Source organism: Peromyscus californicus, unplaced genomic scaffold (genome assembly GCF_007827085.1).
Source record: "Peromyscus californicus insignis strain IS unplaced genomic scaffold, ASM782708v3 Scaffold_19__1_contigs__length_69161282, whole genome shotgun sequence".
NCBI classification, from domain to species: domain Eukaryota; kingdom Metazoa; phylum Chordata; class Mammalia; order Rodentia; family Cricetidae; genus Peromyscus; species Peromyscus californicus.
Genome location: NW_026294491.1, coordinates 14583868 through 14603062, shown reverse-complemented (window position 1 = coordinate 14603062; position 19195 = coordinate 14583868). Strand labels below are relative to the sequence as shown.

The following is a 19195-nucleotide window of genomic DNA, read 5'->3' as shown; positions in this document are numbered from 1 at the left end:
TTCTATTGCTTAGAATCAGTTCTGTGATTTAGGTGCAGATAAATAGTTTAAAGATTATTTTATTTTATTAAAAAAACTGTTGTGTGTAAATATCAAAGGTAGTCCTTTGCAGTCACTAAGCACAGGCATAAGCATTTACACCATAGCATTTGATGGCCTGTTTCAAGACTTGATCTAATTTAGAACTATTTAATGAAGCATGGTTTTAAATAACCTTGATCATTGAATTCTGCTGTGGAACAATGTTTGTACACTGTAAATATGTATTCTTTCGTTGGTTAATAAAGAGCTGACTGGCCTATAGCTGAGCAGGAGAGACGGGCTGGAAAGCCAGACTAGGAGAATTCTGGGAAGAAGAATGGCAGAGTCAGAAGAGTTGCCAAGAGATGCAGAGGGAGCAAGATATGCTGGAGGACAGATAACGCTGGGAGCCACATTGTCAGCACATAGATTAATAAAAATGGGTTAATTTAAGTTGTAAGAGCTAGTTAGTAACAAGCATGAGCTATTGGCTGAGCATTTATAATTAATATTAAGCCTCTCTGTGGTTACTTAGCGGACAGAAACCACCTGCGGAATTCAATTTAAAAAAAAACCTTTTTGAATGTGTGTGTTTGTGCATGCATCTGTCTTTCTGTGAGTCTGTGCACATGAGTTGCAGGTATCTGCAGAGTCTGGAAGAATGTGCTCTTATTGGATCTAGAGTTTAAGGACATTAGTGAGCCACCTGACTAGTCTGCGTTCTCTAAGTGTGTTTACAGAAGAAGCACTGTGCTAGAATTTCTTAATCTTCTAAGCATCATATTTACTGTTTACTCACTTGTTGAGTTGCTGTGCAGCATCATGGTGTCCTGTCATGGGTAACTCAAGTGAGACTTTCAGTTGTACAACTAATAATAATAATACATTTTTTTCTTTATTTGAAATTAGGCTTTTGGGTAAATTAATGGCAAAAATAACATTCTTACAAATAAGGCAAATGACTAGTCCTTTGGCAAAAGGGACTTGGAAATGCTGACACAGACATGGGGGTTAAGGTTGTGGTGAGCTTGTGCAGTAAACATTCATGAATGCTCATGTTTAAGCTGCCAGGTGGCTTCCTGTTCCTTTCTCTCCTAAGACACTGATCCATAAAGTAGCATGAACCTCTGCTGTGTGCTGTTTTGATCTTAACACAAGTTATAGTGAAAATATTTAGTGTTACTAATGTGTATAGTAGCTTTCTCTGATACCCATTTCTATGAAATATTGTACTAATACATTACATTCATTTTTATCTACTAATAAGTCAAAATTTAAGGTAGTTTATATTAAAGCTAGCTGAACTGGCACTCAGTTATTGAGTAATCTTTTCAAAAAGACTAGATGAGTAATGATGCCGGAATTTAGATGCAAAATTCTGACTCCAGCTTCCTGTGTCAACTGACTCTAGGGAAAGAGAACACTATTGTAAAGCTGAATATTTGGCAGTTACATTTAGTAAGCTGGCTAAGAGTAATACAATGACTTTCCCAAAGGTCTCATTGTGTCTTCTTTTGGGAAGTGTATTTTTTTCCTCTTCTCACATTAACTTCACCACTCATTATTTGTGTTAGGAGAAACAAGTGTCTACTCTTGAGCGGGCCTTGAATTCTCTTTTTGAAAATAATAGATGTGATGATGTATACCCATAATGTTTATCCTTGGAAGGCTGAGACAGGAGATTCACTGTTAATTTAAGGCTTCACTGAGCTGTGTAGTAAGTACCAGGTTAGCCTGGGATACAGAGTGAGACCTCCTCTCAAAGGTGAGTGTGCGTGTACACACACACATACACACACACACACACACACACACACACACACACACACACACACACAGTAAAAAACCCAAAAGCTTCTGGGATACCCTTCACAATAACTGCTGGCTCAGAGAGGCTGGCTTGACTGCAGGTCGTTTGCCCTTCTACACTGCATTTATGGATCATCTTGAAAAAAGAAATCAGTGCTGCCAAGCCACTCAGTAATGAAGGGGAAGAAGCTATAAACCCCCAAATTAAATCCACCCACTTTACAATTGTCCTGCTACTTACTTGGTCAGCCATATCCTGCTGGGGAGAATCGAACTTATTAACAAAAGCCAGGAGTGTGGGATTGCAAGGTCTTACCAACAAGCTATTGGCTGGGTGGTTCTGCATGAGTGAAGACCACCTCTGCTGATCCATACCAAACTTACCCATTAGCACAGAGTCTAGGGATGTGCTTGCTTGACAGTCACATACAGAATGACAAATAATAGCATATTTTTCCCAATAATAGCTGCTTTCCCAATTAGCAATTTGTAAAAATGACACAGGTAAAAATAGAATTTCTGAAGTGTTACTCAAGTCATGTAAGAAGATATTTTCTCTTCCCTAAACTCATTTTCTTTTAATACTAGAAAGCTTCCTCCAATGTAAATACTAAGAAGTGGAGTCGAACCTATTAAACTCTTTAAGTATTATTACAATACAGTCATGTAGTCATGGTTTTAGGCTCTTTTCCAACTTTTGTGTATATATATAACTTAAAAAAATGAATTCAAGTAAACAAACCTTGGCCAAACTAATATTAGAAAATATGCTTTTCCCTTTATTGCCATGTTTTCTGGCCCTGTTTCTTCCTATTTCATCTCCTAATACTAGAAGCTCATTAACCACAACTTTCTAAATGGTAATCATGCATTCCTAAAGGTTCACCTTCTTCAGCATCACACCATTGACACTCTAGCACACATAGTGAAGTAAATATAGCAAGAAAAGTACTGAGTGAAAATACATCAGGGAAGGAACAGGGGGAAGGGAAGTTCCCATGGGACGGAGTTTGTTTCGAATGTAGATTAAGTAGAGGAAGATAATTCTGCACTAAGGGGGAAAAAAACCACAGAGTGAGGACTGAGCCATGTGAGTTAACATGGGATCTGTCTGACTAGATTCTATAAAGGATTCTATGAAAGGGGCTTACTAAATAGGTAATAAATGACAGAGCTTATAGGACACTGGATTGGAGCCACTCTGAAAGAAACATGTCAATAAAAAGCTTTGAGTATATAATATGATTTATATTCATAAGGACCACTGTCTTTATACAGATTAGACCAGGGATGATAGGTTTGAAATACAGTTATTTAGAATTTATGAATGTACTTAATAGGGCTGAAAGATGACTAAGATTTAGGCCAGGTATTTTTGCCAGAAATTTATTAAATCATGTGATTATGGATAGTTTGAGCATCTGTTTTACCCCATTGATAGGACATTAAATGTTTAAACTATATGTCAGAAGAACTCCAGAGTGTCTTTATTCTAAGCTGGTAGGATCCACTTCTATGCTGAGATGAAGAATAGACAGGGCTAGACACTGGGTGGGAAACAAAGCTTAATGATAGATAGTTATACTAGGTTTTTGGTGCCCACCCATTCAAGGGGCACATTTAAACCATTGTATTCATGTGTCTGGGGACCATAGATCATACTGGAATTATGTAGCTTTAGTGTTTCAGTGTATGCATCTTATAAGGCTGGAGTAGTTAAGAATACAAAAGAAGTATGGCAACAACTAAAGTTAGGGTTGACATCACCAGCTCTTTAACATTGTTGTATCGCACCTGTTTGTATTTTATAAGGAACAAAGAAAAATACTGGTTTGGCATGGAGCACCGTATCCACGGAGAATCAGAAGTCTCGTGATAATGCTGTGGCTTGAGAAGTGAGATGGTATAATCACGTCTTCAAGAGCTAAGGATTGTGGATTGAAGGAAATCTAGTTAAGATTGACAGCTGGTTGCAAAGCCTGTTAGCTGATCTTAAGGACATACTGAAATGCACCAAACCTGAACTGCTGCTGAAGAACTTGCTGAAGAACAAGACTCTGGCCTGGAATGTTGACCCACTCTATGGAGATGGACTTCCTGGGAAACCTTAGGTTGTTGGGTACCTTCCTGGGAACAGGAATCAATCTTTCATTAAATCTCTCATTTTTTTTTTTTGTCAGTGCAATCTACCTTATTCTGCCTGATTTAAAATAAAAAAAAAGATCATATAAACTAGTTTTTTTGAAAGTTTTCTCCAGTTCTGCAGCCCACTTATAAAATAGTCACTCAGAAGCTCATATTAATTAAAATTTCTCAGCCATTAGCTCAGGCTAACTATTGACTAGCTCTTACATCTTAAATTAACCCATTTCTATTAATCTATAAGTTGCCACGTGGCTTGTGGCTTACCGGTAACTTTTACATCTTGCTTCCTTTGTGTCTGGTTGGCGACTCATGACTCAGCCTTCCCGTTCCCAGAATTCTCTTCTCAGCTTGTCCCACCTATACTTCCTACCTGGCTACTGGCCAATCAGCATTTTATCAATCAATCAGAGTGACACATTCATAGCATCTGCAGCACTTGCCCTTTTCTTTTTTTCAAAAGGGTAGGTTTTAACTTCAACATAGTAAAATTACATATAACAACAATTATCAAGCAAGAATTACAGTTATATCTAGTCTGTAATATCTAGTCTAGTTGTATTTGGCAGAATTAAAGAAGATATCCTATCTTATATTTGTGAGTCTAAGGTTTCATATCTTTTATCATAACTAAGGAAATTTTAACTATCTAGTCTTCAACTACATCAAAGACCTCAAGGATATACTATTACCTGAGAAACGGGAGAAGGATGCAAGCAACTTTCAGCAGTCTTGCGAGAGGAGACAGAGACAGCTGGCAGCCTGGACAGTCATCCAAAGTTCCTCTGTAAAGTTGGGGCATCTGTCTTCAGCCCACAGGCCTAGCAGTCTCTCAGTCACTTCTCTCTGTTCTGTAGAATGTCTGGCAGTTTCCTCTGCGAAGCAGGAACCTGTAGGATCATTTCACCTAGCAAAATTCAGTGGTCACCTTTATATGGGTCCTGCATGTCCAGTCGATCAAGCAGTCCAGGCAAGAACAGTTTCTTGCCCAAATGGATATTTTTGCCAAGAAGAAGATAAACTCCATATAGAGTGTCTTCAATGCCCATCCTCCTCTCTGAAGTAAATTGGTGCTGCCAGGAGCAGACATGTCTCACTGTCCAGAAAGTCTAAATTTTTTTAAACATTTTAAATGCCATATTCTGTCTGTAGGTCTTTGAAGTGTTTGAAGATTATCTATCTGAAATATATCTATGTATACCTAGAAAACTTAACTAACACAGCTACAAATTTGACTATCGTAGAAGACTAATTATTAATCTGTATTTCTTAATTATCCATTACAATCTAAATGAGTTACATAAACATAATACCTCAAACAAGGGTAGAAATATACATACAGTATAACAAATTAACTTTAAATTTGTATCAATAAACTAAAATCCATATTAATGTAAAACATTTTAAACAAGTTGGTTTTTAAAAGTAGGTTCAACAATTTACCCTTTTATCATGTCTATATCCTATATTTCTATATCCTATCCCCTGTTCTTCTTTTAGAAAGATATTGACTGTGACCAATAACAATTTATAATCAACAACCTAAACAAAGACAAACATCCATAATCTAATTTTGGGGGATGTGGGTGTAGTTTTCTAGGACATCCATTCTTCCTGCTGGATGAGGGTGCTGTATTATTATGGGGACATAGAGAAAATTTTAGGATTATGGAATAGTCTGTGAGGCTGTATTGTCTGAGCTAGTTGCCTTGAAACCGTTCTGGATGTTGGATCATCTGGGCCATGATGTCATCGGAGACCTTTCAGGGGGGTCTTGGCTGGTCAAACCTGATGTATCTTAGTCTGGAACAAATCCATAGCCTCTTGCTTCCTGTGGAAACAAAAGCAGAGCCCCCTCTCCAAAGCAACATTTCTTAGATCCAGATTTTGAAGTCAAGGTACCTTTAAAATATACATATTGGTTTAACTGAGCAGTCTTTTCAATCGAATGTCTTTCTGTGGTTAAAAATCCCAAAGACAATACAATCCAGATTCTCTATGTGATATCCATCTTTATGGGGCTTATTTTTTATATTACTTTTACTTTTTTTTTTAAAGACTTTATTTTTTAAAACTTTCTATTTCTTTAATATAACTGTCTATATTTCTTTTTTTTTCCTCTTCTAAACCTACAGACATTTTTACACACATTGTAAACCATTTAGAGGTTTATCCCATCTGAATCTGTCTTATTGTGAATCTATTTGCTTTAAACTGTAGCATTTCCACCCACCTCAGTTTCCCAACATGGCAAAACTATGTTTACAGCCAGCTCTGGGAACTATGTTCCCACCAACTCTGGGAAGTGGGAAGCAGTGGGTCTATGCTTCTATCAAAGCAGTATGTAGCCCAGAAACTTTTTTTTTTTTTTTTTTTTAACTAGCAATCTATATCCACTATGCAGCATACTGTGCGACTTGGAATCTGCCATGTTTCATGCAGGTCAAACCTGCATTCCGCGAACCTGCCATATAGAGTAGCTCAAGCCCGTATGTTGCAGCGTCTAGCCACCCACATGAAACATAAAGTAGGAACCTGGTTTTGGCTCTATTTAGAATTGCTTATTAAATGGAAACTCAAGCTGTTGGGCACCATTAGTAGTTGAAGTTTCCTGTGTCCATCCTTGCATTTTCGCAGCTGCTCAGACCCAAATAAACACACACAGGCTAATATTATTTAAAACTGCTTGGCCATTAGCTCAGGCCTACCACTACCTAGCTCTTACACTTAAACTCAGCCCATTTCTGTTAATCTAGATGTTGCCATGTATTCTGTGGCTTTACCTGTGTGCCTGTTAAATACTGCTCCCTGGACAGCAAGCTGGCATCTGACTCAGCCTTTCTGTTCTCAGAATGAACAATGTTTAAGATAAGAGGAACATGATGATAAGAAAGAGTAAGTCAGAGAGATGTTATCATATGAGGGTTAAGTTGCCAAGAATTGTGAGGGGAGGTGGAGCAGATGGAATTGAGCCAGGAGACACACAGTGATCATAAGATGGGTGACATAAATTGTGTAGACAATTGCCATAATATGCCAGGTTTTTTTTGTTTTATTTAGAAAAATACAAGCTTTTGTTTCATTTCTGTCTGATATTGTTGTGAACCCCAAACATATTTTTAAATATATATATTTTTTCTTATCATTTGTCAGAAGGCATGTGCACTACATTTCTAAGTTGAAAAATCCTGATATTAAATCTTGGGATAGGTTAGTTATTTTGGTAAAACTTAGGCAGTCACATGTCTGAAGTGTGGCACAGTCATGAACAGATTATGAAGAGAGCCTGTTTTTTTGGTTTTTTTTTGGTTCGTTTTTTTTGGTTTTTTTGTTTGTTTGTTTGTTTTTGTTTTTTTATCCACCTCCCTGTTCTGCTTGTATGGTTCCTTTGGGAAGAGTTTTTACAGGTTTAAGTGCAGTCAGCTATGTATGATCAAGGTTTGAGGTAGTCATTCTTTTTCATTTGTTTTCATATTTACTCTTAAGTTTGAATATTTTTTTAAAATTTTTGTTCTTCTGTTTGTTCTTTATGTATAATTCTGGCAGTGCCTATAAGCCCATGTTGTCCAAAAGGAGGTCATACCTTGGGAGAGGTGAGGAAGGTGCTACTGTTGGGGTTGGGTGGGGGGCAGTCACAAGAAGTAATACTTTGATTGTCTTCATGATGGTGGTTTCTGGCAATCCACATTGGTTGTTGTTTGATGTATAGCTAAACTCCTCCCCATTTGCCTCCATTTCCTCTGCTCTCAGTGTGATAATACCTTTTTCCAATTTTTTGTCTAAAGACACCAGTAATGTTTAATAGGGACTCACCCTAATGATCTCATTTTAATTTGATTATTGCTGTAAAGCCGCATTTCCAAATAAAGTCATGGAGTCATGGAAGGCTAGATTTTAACAAATTCTCTTTTTATAGAACATACCAGTAAACAGAAAAAAAATTATACTACATGTTCAAGAGGTAGTATAGATACTTACTAAAAAAAGTAAAGTTATATAAGAATATCCTGAAACTTACCTGTTTAGTTACTCTTCTATTGCTGGGAGTAGGCACCATGACCAAGGCAACTTATAAAAGAAAGCATTTCATGGGGGCTTGGTAACAGTTTCAGAGGGTTAGTCCATGATTATGGCAGGAAGTAGACAGGCATTGTGCTGGAGCAGTAGCAGATAACTTTATATACTGCTGCATAGGCAGCAGGCAGAGAGATTGGGCCACCATGGGCTTTTGATACCTCAAAGCCCACCCCCAGTTGACACACCTCCTCTGACAAGGCCACACCTCCTAACACTTCCCAAACATTTCCACAAACTGGGGTGCAAAGATTCAAACATGGACCTATGGGGGCCATTCTCATTCAAATGACTACCCTTACTATCTGACAGTGCCCAGATACTGGGTTTTGGTAAAGGATACTATGCTTTAACTATCTTAGTTACATGGGTGCCACTGATGTAACAACAATGTCCATGTAACTTGCAGTTGATTTGCACAGCTAGAATCCATTAATTGGTGTAACATGTCATCATGCAATTAGGAAAACTTAATGTCAACAACCATGCCATAACAAATTAATATAATTATATTGTTATAAAATACATCTGTACTGTATGTCTCAGTAGCTGGATTTGTGTACAAGCTTCAGTGTAGGTGATGCTCATTGATCAATATAGCCTTAAATCCATTCCATGATGACACTAGCTCATAAGGTAGTTGAGCTTTAATATGCTCTTGCTCAGTGCTATAGGTACATAATTCCCTAGCTTTTAACTTTTTAATTTGAAATGTAACTGTGGGGGAAAAAGACATATGAGAATATACATTAGACAGTTGCTTTCATCACTGTGAATACCTTTGGGTTTCAATTGTGTTGTGGTTTCATTCTCTGCCTGTGATGCTAGATTGATAACCTAATTAGTGAACCAGAAACATGGTCATGAAAACATGTCCTCCGGGAGGAACAAACCAACGACTCTGCATTTAATTTCAAATTCTTCCTTGTCAGTATAGCTTGGATTTCGAAGAACACCTGACACCATATGATCAATGATCCTGATCAAGCATCCTGTCAGAGAGAGGCATAAAACTGATTAAAGGATGTCCCACTTCTTTCAGAATCCAAGCAGTTGTGGGGAAAATGCTGAAATAATTCAGATATTTGACTGTAGTCCTGATCAAAGGACCACATAGATGGAGGGTAGCATGTCTCTACATTTCTCAGAGTGACTTTAGGAACTCTGGGGTTTGAGTTCAGTCAGCTGAAAAAGTACAGAACATTTACTATGTGAAGGTGGATATTTTAGAATTCATCAACAGGATATGCCAAAGCTTTTGTGTAATTTAAACTTAAAATAAGGTATAGCTTCTGGGTAATACCAGTAGACATGCTAATTCGGACAGGGCAAAGCTCAGGAGGCCTCAGCCCTAGACAAAGTGGGCATGCTGTGAGTTGGAACAATATCTTCTTCCTCAGGGAAGAGCACACAAATTGTTTCTCCAAAACCAAATTGTCAGTTCTGAGATCAGACATACAAGTAACGTGGACAAAGCAGCTTGCATTTATGTATTTATGTACACGTATACACACACACACACACACACACACACACACACACACACACACACCAGCAATTAATTTTAAAAATCTGAATTTAGAAGAAAGCCAGAGCATGCAGATGTTGGAGGGAGGGAGGGAAAGAAAGGGGGAAAGGGTGTAACTGTCATCTCAAAATTAAAAAGTATTAAAAAAATGAGGTCAATTTGTTGTGGGCCCTAATGCAGGGGTTAGAATTCTGTGATTATTTTAATGCATTCAGCTGCGCATCCTGTGAATCAAGTGTTGTGCCACTGGAATTGCAGCATGCTCCTGAATGTGCAGGTGCCTGGCCTAACTGAGATAAATGATGGTGCTGGGTGTTCTGGAAGTTCTGCAAAAAGTGTAAGTGAAATGGAGTAAGATGTAAGACTAAGCACAGTAATGACCTAAGGAAAAGTAGACGTAGTTGCTAAGTCGCACAGGGCTCAGGGAAATTAGGAATATAAGGAGCCTGAACTTTATTTAGGGGTGGTCCAATATTCATTCATGTAATAATGCATATGTGTGTAATCATAATTTTACACAATATCTAATAGACATTGTGGTAAAGGTTTGGGTGGTAGATCTTTAATTAAAACAACTCATTGAGTTTCTGAGTGGTGTGTGTGTGTGTGTGTGTGTGTTCAAATGAAAAATAAAACTAATTCTTTAATAAGTTGTGAAAAAGATGAGAAGTTTCATTTTAATACTGCGATAGGATTGGCAATCATTGTCTTAGCACATGGTTTACACCATAGTGTTAAGAGATTGTGGAGTATAAGGGAACCAGAATCCAGCTAGCCACACAATTAGTGTGAGAATAAAGTAAAGAGAAGGTAACAACTCATTGTAGTGATGTTCTCAGCAGGGATTGTGTCCACACATACTGAGTTAACTTAGTAGTGAAAGTATCAATGCTTGTAGGGTTTGGAATGTGTCCCAGAAGCTCTGTGCCACATAGACTGTTGCCCAGGCTGCTCTAATACTGACAAACTCCTTTTCTAGTTACACATGTAGTGACTGTGTCAACTGGGACTTCCCCAGGTTTACCTGACACCCAAGACTATTGAATGTTCATTATGTATTGTAAATGTGCTGGAGTCACAGAGGCGGCAGTGAAGGACAAGGCCACCCACAGCTCTTCCAAGTTCTGACTGAAGTTCTGACTGATGCTATCATCAGGAAGCTCAGTGTGGGGATTTCCTCATGAAACACCTCAGAGGTGAAAGGAAAGGCATGCACTGCTCTGAGAACAGACAATTCCAACAAAACTGAATCTTAAATAAAATAATATTCTCATTGAGTTGACAGTCATTTTCAAATGTAATTTTTTCTTGAGACAGCATCTCATAAATCCCGGGCTAAGACTAGGCATGTGACTGGGGCTAACCTTGAAGTCCGAATCCTCCTACCTCCCAGCCTGACTGATAGGTATTGGGGTTTAGGTGTGAATCACTGTGCCAGATTCCCATGTAGAATGTTTCATTCAAGAATTTAATAAAATAAAAGTATGTTACCATTTTTTTTCCCTTCTGGTATCATGGGTACACTGACAGTCTGCTCCTGTTTAGCATTGTTCCTTAGATTTTAGTGTGAGAGAAAAAGCAGTAGAGATGAGATTTAGCCAGTTCTATTGGAAAAGACTCAAACTCTGTTGTCTATTTTCTTTATCAGTCATATGGTAATGGCAATCAATGCTAATATAAATTAAGTTTGGATTTCATAATTTGATTAATTTCTTTCTAATTTAAATATTTCTAGATGTGAGGTGACTTGCATTCTCTTCTGGATCACAGTTTATTCCAAATGTTCAGTCCCCTTCAAATTAAAATTAACTCATTGATGGAACTTCTTAGGATTCAGGGAAGGATTTAATTTATCACACAGGAACTCTTGACATGTCATGTAATTAATCCCTTCTTAGACAGCCTTCTCAGGGTGCAAAGTTCAGCATCCTCATTTCCCATTAGGGTTCTGTGAGCACCGAGGATCTGATGGCAGCCTGGAGTTTGTGTGTGGGGTGTGGGGACACAAACAAGGAAATATGCTGGCCCAGACCCTGTGATTTTGTTGTTCTGGAGGCTGAAGCAAGACGATCTCTTGAGTTCCAAACCATTTTGGGGTACAGAGCAAGACATTGTCTTACACAGAACAAAGTAAAAGGCAATAGAAGTTTATATTGTTCTTAGCCATTCTGACAGGCGTAAGGTGGTATCTCAGAGTTGTTTTGATTTGCATTTCCCTGATGATTAGGGATGATGAGCAATTCCTTAAATGTCTTTCGGCCATTTGAGTTTCCTCTGTTGAGAATTCTCTGTTTAGTTCTATAGCCCATTTCTTAATTGGACTGTTGGGCATTTTGATGTCTAATTTCTTGAGTTCCTTATATATTCTGGATATCAGTCCTCTGTCAGATGTGGGGTTGGTGAAGACACCTTATGCTGGAGAGGATGTGGAGCTAGGGGAACTCTCCTCCACTGCTGGTGGGAATGCAAGCTTGTACAACCACTTTGGAAATCAATATGGCGCTTTCTTAGAAAATTGGGAATCAATCTCCCCCAAGATCCAGCTATACCACTCTTGGGCATATACCCAAGAAATGCTCAACCACACCATAAGAGCACTTGTTCAGCTATGTTCATATCAGCATTGTTTGTAATAGCCAGAACATGGAAACAACCCAGATGCCCTTCAACTGAAGAATGGATAAACAAAATGTGGTACATATACACAATGGAATACTACTCAGCAGAAAAAAACAATGGCATCATGAGGTTTGCAGACAAATGGATTGATCTAGAAAAAATCATCCTGAGTGAGGTAACCCAGACTCAGAAAGACAAACATGGTATGTACTCACTCATAGCAGGATACTAGACATGAAACAAGGATGAATTGTCTGCTACTCACATCACCAGGGAGGCTACCCGGAAAACAGGACCCCAAGAAAGACACAGGGATCACCCAATGACAGAGAAATGGAATGAGATCTACATGAACAGCCTGGACATGAGTGGGGGTAATGAAAGGCGAGGGTCGAGGGAAAGAGAGCTTGGGGGAGCAGGAGATCCCAGCTGGATCAACAACAGAGAGGGAGAACAAGGAATAGGAGACCATGGTAAATGAAGACCACATGAGAACAGGAAGAAGCAAAGTGCTAGAGAGGCCCACAGAAATCCACAAAGATACCCACACAACAGACTGCCGGCAATGGTCGAGAGACAGCCCGAACTGACCTACACTGGTGATGGGATGGCCAAACACCCTAATTGTTGTGCTAGAAACCTCATCCAACTACTGAGGGATCTGGATGCAGAGATCCATGACTAGGCCCTGGGTGGATCTCTGGGAGTCCAATTAACGAGAATGAGGAGGGTTTATATGAGCGAGAATTGTTGAGATCAAGGTTGGATAAAGCACAGGGACAAATAGCCAAAGGAATGGAAACACATGAACTATGAACCAATGCCTGAGGGGTCCACACTGGATCAGGCCCTCCGAATGGGTGAGACAGTTGATTGGCTTGATCTGTTTGGGAGGCATCCAGGCAGTGGGACCAGATCTTGTGCTCATTGCATGAGTTGGCTGTTTGAAACCTGGGGCCTATGCAGGATTGTTTGGCTCGGCCTGGGAGGAGGGGACTAGACCTACCTGGACTGAGTCTACCAGGTTGACCTCAGTCTGTGGGGAAGGCTTTGCCCTGGAGGAGATGAGAATGGGGGGGGGGGGCGTTGGGGGGAAGGTGAGGGGGACGGGAGGGGGGGAGAACAAGGGAATCCGTGACCGATATGTAGAACTGAATTGTATTGCAAAATAAATTAAAATAAATTAAAAAAAAAAAAAGAGAGAAAAAAAAAAAAAAGAAAAAAAAAAGAAGTTTATATTGTAATTGCGGACCTTGGCAAAAGAGGGTGGGTAGAAAATTACCGATGATTGAATTCCACATGGCAGGGAATTTTGGATTAATATTGACTGCAATAATAGATGGCCTCACTGGTGCCTGGGAAAGAAATAGAATTAAAATCTCATACAAAAGAAAGTTCAAACAGACACCCCAACTTTTGTTATTGAGACCTCTTCAAATTCAAGATTATCAATAGCAAATTACTAGGCCAAACGACAGAGGTTAGACTGTGTTAACTGTCTGGTGTTTTTTTTTTTTTTTTTTTTTTTTTTTAGATTTATTTATTAATTGTGTATACAGTGCTCTGTCTGTGTGTATCCCTGCAGGCCAGAAGAGGGCACCAGATCTCATGATAGATGGTTGTGAGCCACCATGTGGTTGCTGGAAATTGAACTCAGGACCTTTGGAAGAGCAGCCAGTGTTCTTAATCTCTGAGCCATCTCTCCAGCCCCTGTCTGGTGTTTTCTAAACACATGGTAAATGATAAAAAGAAAAAAAAATCATGATCAGAATTCTTTTTTTAACATTTTAAAACTTTCTTCTGAAATCACTGTAATTTGACATATTGAATTGGAAAACTTGGCCAGTAGATAATAGTTCACAGTGTTTATAATGCATCAAGGCCTTTATAAACACTTCAAGTTGAACTGTTAAGTACCATCCCCAAAGCCATCCTTTCCTCCCTGCTCCACTGGCATGAATTCTTCTATGATGGGCTGAAATCCCTCTGAAGTAATGAGCCAAAGGCCAGCACTCAGAAGGCAGAGGCATGAGGATCACCACGAAGTCTCAGGCCAGTCTGCTCTGATTAGGGAGTACTGGGCCAGTCAGTACTTCATAGCACACCTGTCTGAAAAACAGTTCACAACAATGAGGGAAAACAAAGCCAAAGTGAGTCTTTCCCCTTGAAGGTGCTTCGTCACAGAGATGAGAGATGTAGCAAACACTCCATTTTTATTTACAAAAGCTGACTATGGAGCTTAGCATTTTCATTGGTAGTCACTGATTACTGAGTTCAGAACTGGAATCCACATCTTTCTGACTGTGAACTCATTCTATTAACTATTGTATAGTATAGCTTTAGGCACTCTCTGAGTAAGTACTTGATAATTGTTCATTGATAGAATGGAAAAAATGCTGTGTTGGTAATCAAAATTGAAATAACACATGTGGCTATCAGATCACCCAAAGTCCTCCTGACGAGCTGTATCCTTTAGAGTATATTTAAAATACTGTCCCCTCTGTCTCTCCTTTTCAACCAATGACCGCTACTGGAAGGGATCGGTCTGAGGACTGGCTGGTGATGTGGAAGTTCAGCAATTAAAGGTGTGTCCTTGTAACTGCAAACCTCTGAAGAGTGAAAAGATGGAGAAGAGTCTAGAAACAGCCAGAGGAATTCTTTTAAACATTTGTGGAGCTGATTAAGTTTGGAAATCAATATTGTGTGGTGATTTAGCATTTTGCTGGAACACAAGTTGTAACCAAGATCAGGGTGTAAAGGGAGAGGCAGTGAAGGGAATGAGGTTGGGGGAGCTCGCAGCCACAGACACCGATGCACTGTTTTCCTTCATTGTCATCTATGGAATTATGTTTTAGAGCATATATTAATTTATTATCATGCTGCTACCCGAATGGTTAGCAAAAAGTGCAATTTACAGGTGGTAAGATCTAGTCTTTGAAAACATTAAGGATCTACAATAATATGTTCTCCATTCAAAGCAATTAAAGGTGTTATATTTGAGATTAAATATTTTGTTGTAAATTAAGTAAAAGCTACAACTGCCAATGAAATCATTACCCCCTAAAGTGAAAGACTATGACTAACTGCTGTTAATTAATGAATAATTAAAATATTATTGCCAGAGATTGAAGCCAGGGTCTTCCACGTGTTAGGTAAGAACCCTACTACTGAGCTCCCTCTTCGTCCCAGGATACCTACTTTTAGGTAGGCATTCATAAACAATAGTCTATTTAAACTCCAGTAACTCTCCTGTAGGATTAAATACAGATGAATTGTGTTACAGAAGAATGATTCAAAATGAAACATAGAGACCCACATATGTGCATACACAAAATATTCACATAAACACATAAAGTCATAAACTATTCTAAAACACTGCTACAGGGGAAGCTGAATAGATTCATGTCCTTTCTAAGTGGATATGATAGATGTATATGAAAATTGTAAAGAAATCTGGTGTCCAGATGCAAGCTTCCTGTGGTTGGATGCAAAACCTTCCTTGACAGCTGGAGACACAAATGATGTTAGGAAGCAGATGATGGCAATAAGTTCACTCCGCACAGAGCCTCCTGACAGCCAGATTCTCTGGCTCATCTCATCACACTGTCACCTGCTGGGCTTCTAAACATGACAGCAAACTTTCTTCAAGAAATTTCATTTCATTAAGTTTAACGTAAATGCCATTCAGACTCCTAGGCTTCTCCTAAGCATACCCTTATGGCTGCTAGGTGACCAGGGCCCCTGTGGACAACAGACCACATTGCACATACTCCAGTCTGTGCTGCTTCTGCCAGTATTCTTTCAGTCACAAAGGCATGCTGGCTAGTTTTTAGGTCAACCTGACGCAAGTTAGAATCAGTTTGGAAAGGGAACCTCGTAGGAGAAAATGCTCCCTCTGACTGACCTGTGGGCAAGTCTGTGGTTTTCTCATTTTGTTTTTTGTTTGTTTGTTTTATTTTGTGTGATTGAAGATTGAGGTGGCAGGGCACAGCTCACACTGGTTTGTACCCTTTGTTTTATTTTGTGTGATTGAAGATTGAGGTGGCAGGGCACAGCTCACACTGGTTTGTACCACCACATGGTTCTGGGTGCTTTTAAGCAGCACTCCTCTGTGGTGTTTACATCATGATGTTCCTGCCTTTACTCATCAGGATGATGAACTACAAGCTCTAAGATGAGAAAAACACTTTCCTCCCCAAGTTGCCTTTGGTCATGGTGTTTTATTACTGCAATAGAAACAGACTGACTAAACCCTGACTAAGACAAAAAGTAGAACCAGAGATTGAAGTGTTCTGACAGACCTGGCCATGTTTTGGGGAGGATTCTGGAAGGATTTTGGAGCATGGGACTGAAAAAGCAATTGGGTGCTCAGAGCTCCGAGGGCTATTCTGTGGAAGCTTGGAAATTAAGAATGTTGAGAGTGATACAGACAGTGGTGGCTTGTGAAGCTTCAGAAGGAAATTTTTAGGGTCCCTTAAAGACTCTCCTGGGCCATTTGTGTGATGTTTTCTGTTAAGACTCTGTGGTGTCTGGCCAGTTGGAGCTGAAGAATCAGTTGTGATTAACCAGACCCCAGCATGACTGAAGTAAATCCTTTGCTTTGCTGGGACAATGGATACTTATTCAGCAGGGACCAGAGAATCAGCTGTGATTAAGAAGAGACCAGCATCATGGAGACAGAATCTTCTGGGAAGTGTTTCCTCAGGGTCAGCATATGGAGGTTGTGATCCAAAGGTAGTAAAGGTTGTACCTCGTGCTGGCAGCCAAACTTGGTAGTGTAAGAGTCACCCATGTGGTACTGGTTTTGAAGGCATGAAGTTTTCGTAAAGAGAAGCTGAGGCTTGGCACTATGTGGTGGGGCTGAAGTCCCTGGAGAGAGGCTAGGACAGACCATTGGCAAGTGAGCAGCCCCAGTTACAGTAAAAGGCTTAGGATTAAAGGGGTCATGGAGAGAGGGTGCGACTTTTCATCATGAAGCAGGGTTAGAGGCCCTGGAGAGAGCCCAGGAGAGACTGTTGTTGGAAGTGTAACCTGATTGAAGTGCAGACCAGAGCATTATGGAGATACCAATGCTATGGGACTACCACCAAGGCCTGCAGCACCCATGGAGTGGAGCTGGCTTGAGCCTAGGAAACCACACTAATGTGTGCTGAGGAGGGTGGGGCCAGGAAAGTGGCCCCAAGCCCTCTGGAGGAGCCCCCAAAACTGTGAACGAATCCAAAAATCTGACACTGATCTTCATACTGTTGGATTTTGGTTTTTCTTTGATTTGATTGTGACCATGCCCTGATTCCTCTCTATCGAAGTAAGAAAATACTCAATTATTTTGATTTTACAAAGGCCCAAAGTTAAGAGACTTTAAAGGCTATTTTGGATTTTTAGAGAGACTAGGATATTTAGAGACTTTGGATATTCTGATAAGACTGAATCTCTCAATTGAATTTCTAAAGACTGTGGACTTTCAAGTTTATAGCATCTTTTATTTGGTGATATTTATTAATATGACATCTTGGAAACAACCAGAAAGAGAGGGTTACAGTTTAGTCCGTGATACATTTGTGCACCAAATCAACAAGGGGACTAGTCTACTGGCGAATTTCATGTCAACAAGCTAGAGTCATTTTGGAAGACGGAACCTTGGGGGAGAAAATGCTCCCAATAGATTGGCTTGTAGGCAGGCCTGTAGTGCATTTGCTTGATTGAAGATTGCTATGGGAAGGCACAGCTTACTGTAGGAGGTGCCACAACATGGGCAGGTGGCCCTGTGTGTAGTAAGAACAACTCAAATCCCTCCCCTTGGGGCTCAGGAAACCTGAAGAAGAGACAGAAGTTCTAAGAGACAGAAGGCATGGAGGACCCCAAGGAAACAAGCCTTCTAGATACAACAGGGCTGATGCAATATGAACTCACAGAACCTGAGGCAGGATGCATAGGGCCTGCACAGGTCTTAGCACTGGGATCCCAGACCTCAAAGAAGTGGGGACAGACATACATCCCTAATCTCGAAGCTATCTCCAATTGACATCTGCTCACAAAGGAAAAATTAGTTATCTCCAAGAGAGTCTTACTGGGTGTACAAACCACACTTAAGGGCAGGCCCCAATCCCAGCAGTAGATGACGAACTGAAAATGAACTCAGTGCTATTTTTTAAAGGGTTTTTGTCTCATAATGTTTTGTCTGGCCATTTATCTGCCATTCAGGTCTTTTGCTTATATATTATGGATTTTTATTTTTGGTTTTATGGATTTTCTGTTTGTATAAATGTGTATGTCTCAGCTTCTGTACGTTTCTTGTGCTTTTCCTTTGGCTCACTTTTCTTTTTTCCATTTTTTGTTTTGTCTTATTATGGTAAGTTTTTTGTTTGTTTTTTAGTTGCCTGTTTGAGAAAGAAAGTGTTGATGTGGGTGGGTATGGAAGTAGGAAGGATCTGGGAGGTGTTATGGAAAAAGATAGCATGATCAAAATATAATGTATAGGAAAAAAATCTTTTCAATAAAAAATAAAGGGAACAATGGCATAGTTTCTTTTCTTTTCTTTTTCTTTTTCTTTTTCTTTTTTTTTTTTTTTAAAGAACAACTGAACAAGCCATGAGGAGCAAGTCAGTAAGTACCACTCCTTGGTGGCCTGTGCATCAGTTCCTGCCTCCAGGTTTCTGCTTTGACTTCCTCCCCTGACTTCCCTAGATGACAGACTACAATCTGTAAGATGAAATAAACACTTTGCACCTCAAGTTGCTTTGGGTCATGGTTTCTTATCACAGCTATAAAAACTCTAAGGCACAATTTGACTTTGATGTTTCTGGAGTTCTTTCATTTTGAGTTGGTGAAGAATGGAGTTGGTGGGGTCAGAAGGATGAATGTATGCGTGTATTTTATGCTCATCTCCAATATATTCTATCTGGGCATGTTGAGCTCGTGGGCATTCACTGCCTCTGATTTCTTCCAAGCTTACACTTAATAGACATAGCATATGGAAAGGCAACAGAGATCTAGATTCCAGGC

General features: G+C 39.6%; 1 protein-coding gene across 2 annotated transcripts in view; it reads left to right on the top strand.

The window, feature by feature from the left end:
• The window catches only part of Zwint (ZW10 interacting kinetochore protein), a 34808-nt gene extending 15915 nt beyond the window's left edge, over nt 1-18893 (top strand). The window contains exon 8 of one of the 2 annotated variants that reach the window (XM_052744726.1): nt 18766-18893. The gene's annotated coding sequence lies outside the window, so the exon portion shown is untranslated. Of the gene's footprint in view, nt 1-3642; nt 4016-18765 lie in introns of those variants that run through there. The other variant, XM_052744725.1, reaches the window with a different exon arrangement.
• The last annotated feature ends 302 nt before the right edge of the window (nt 18894-19195 follow it).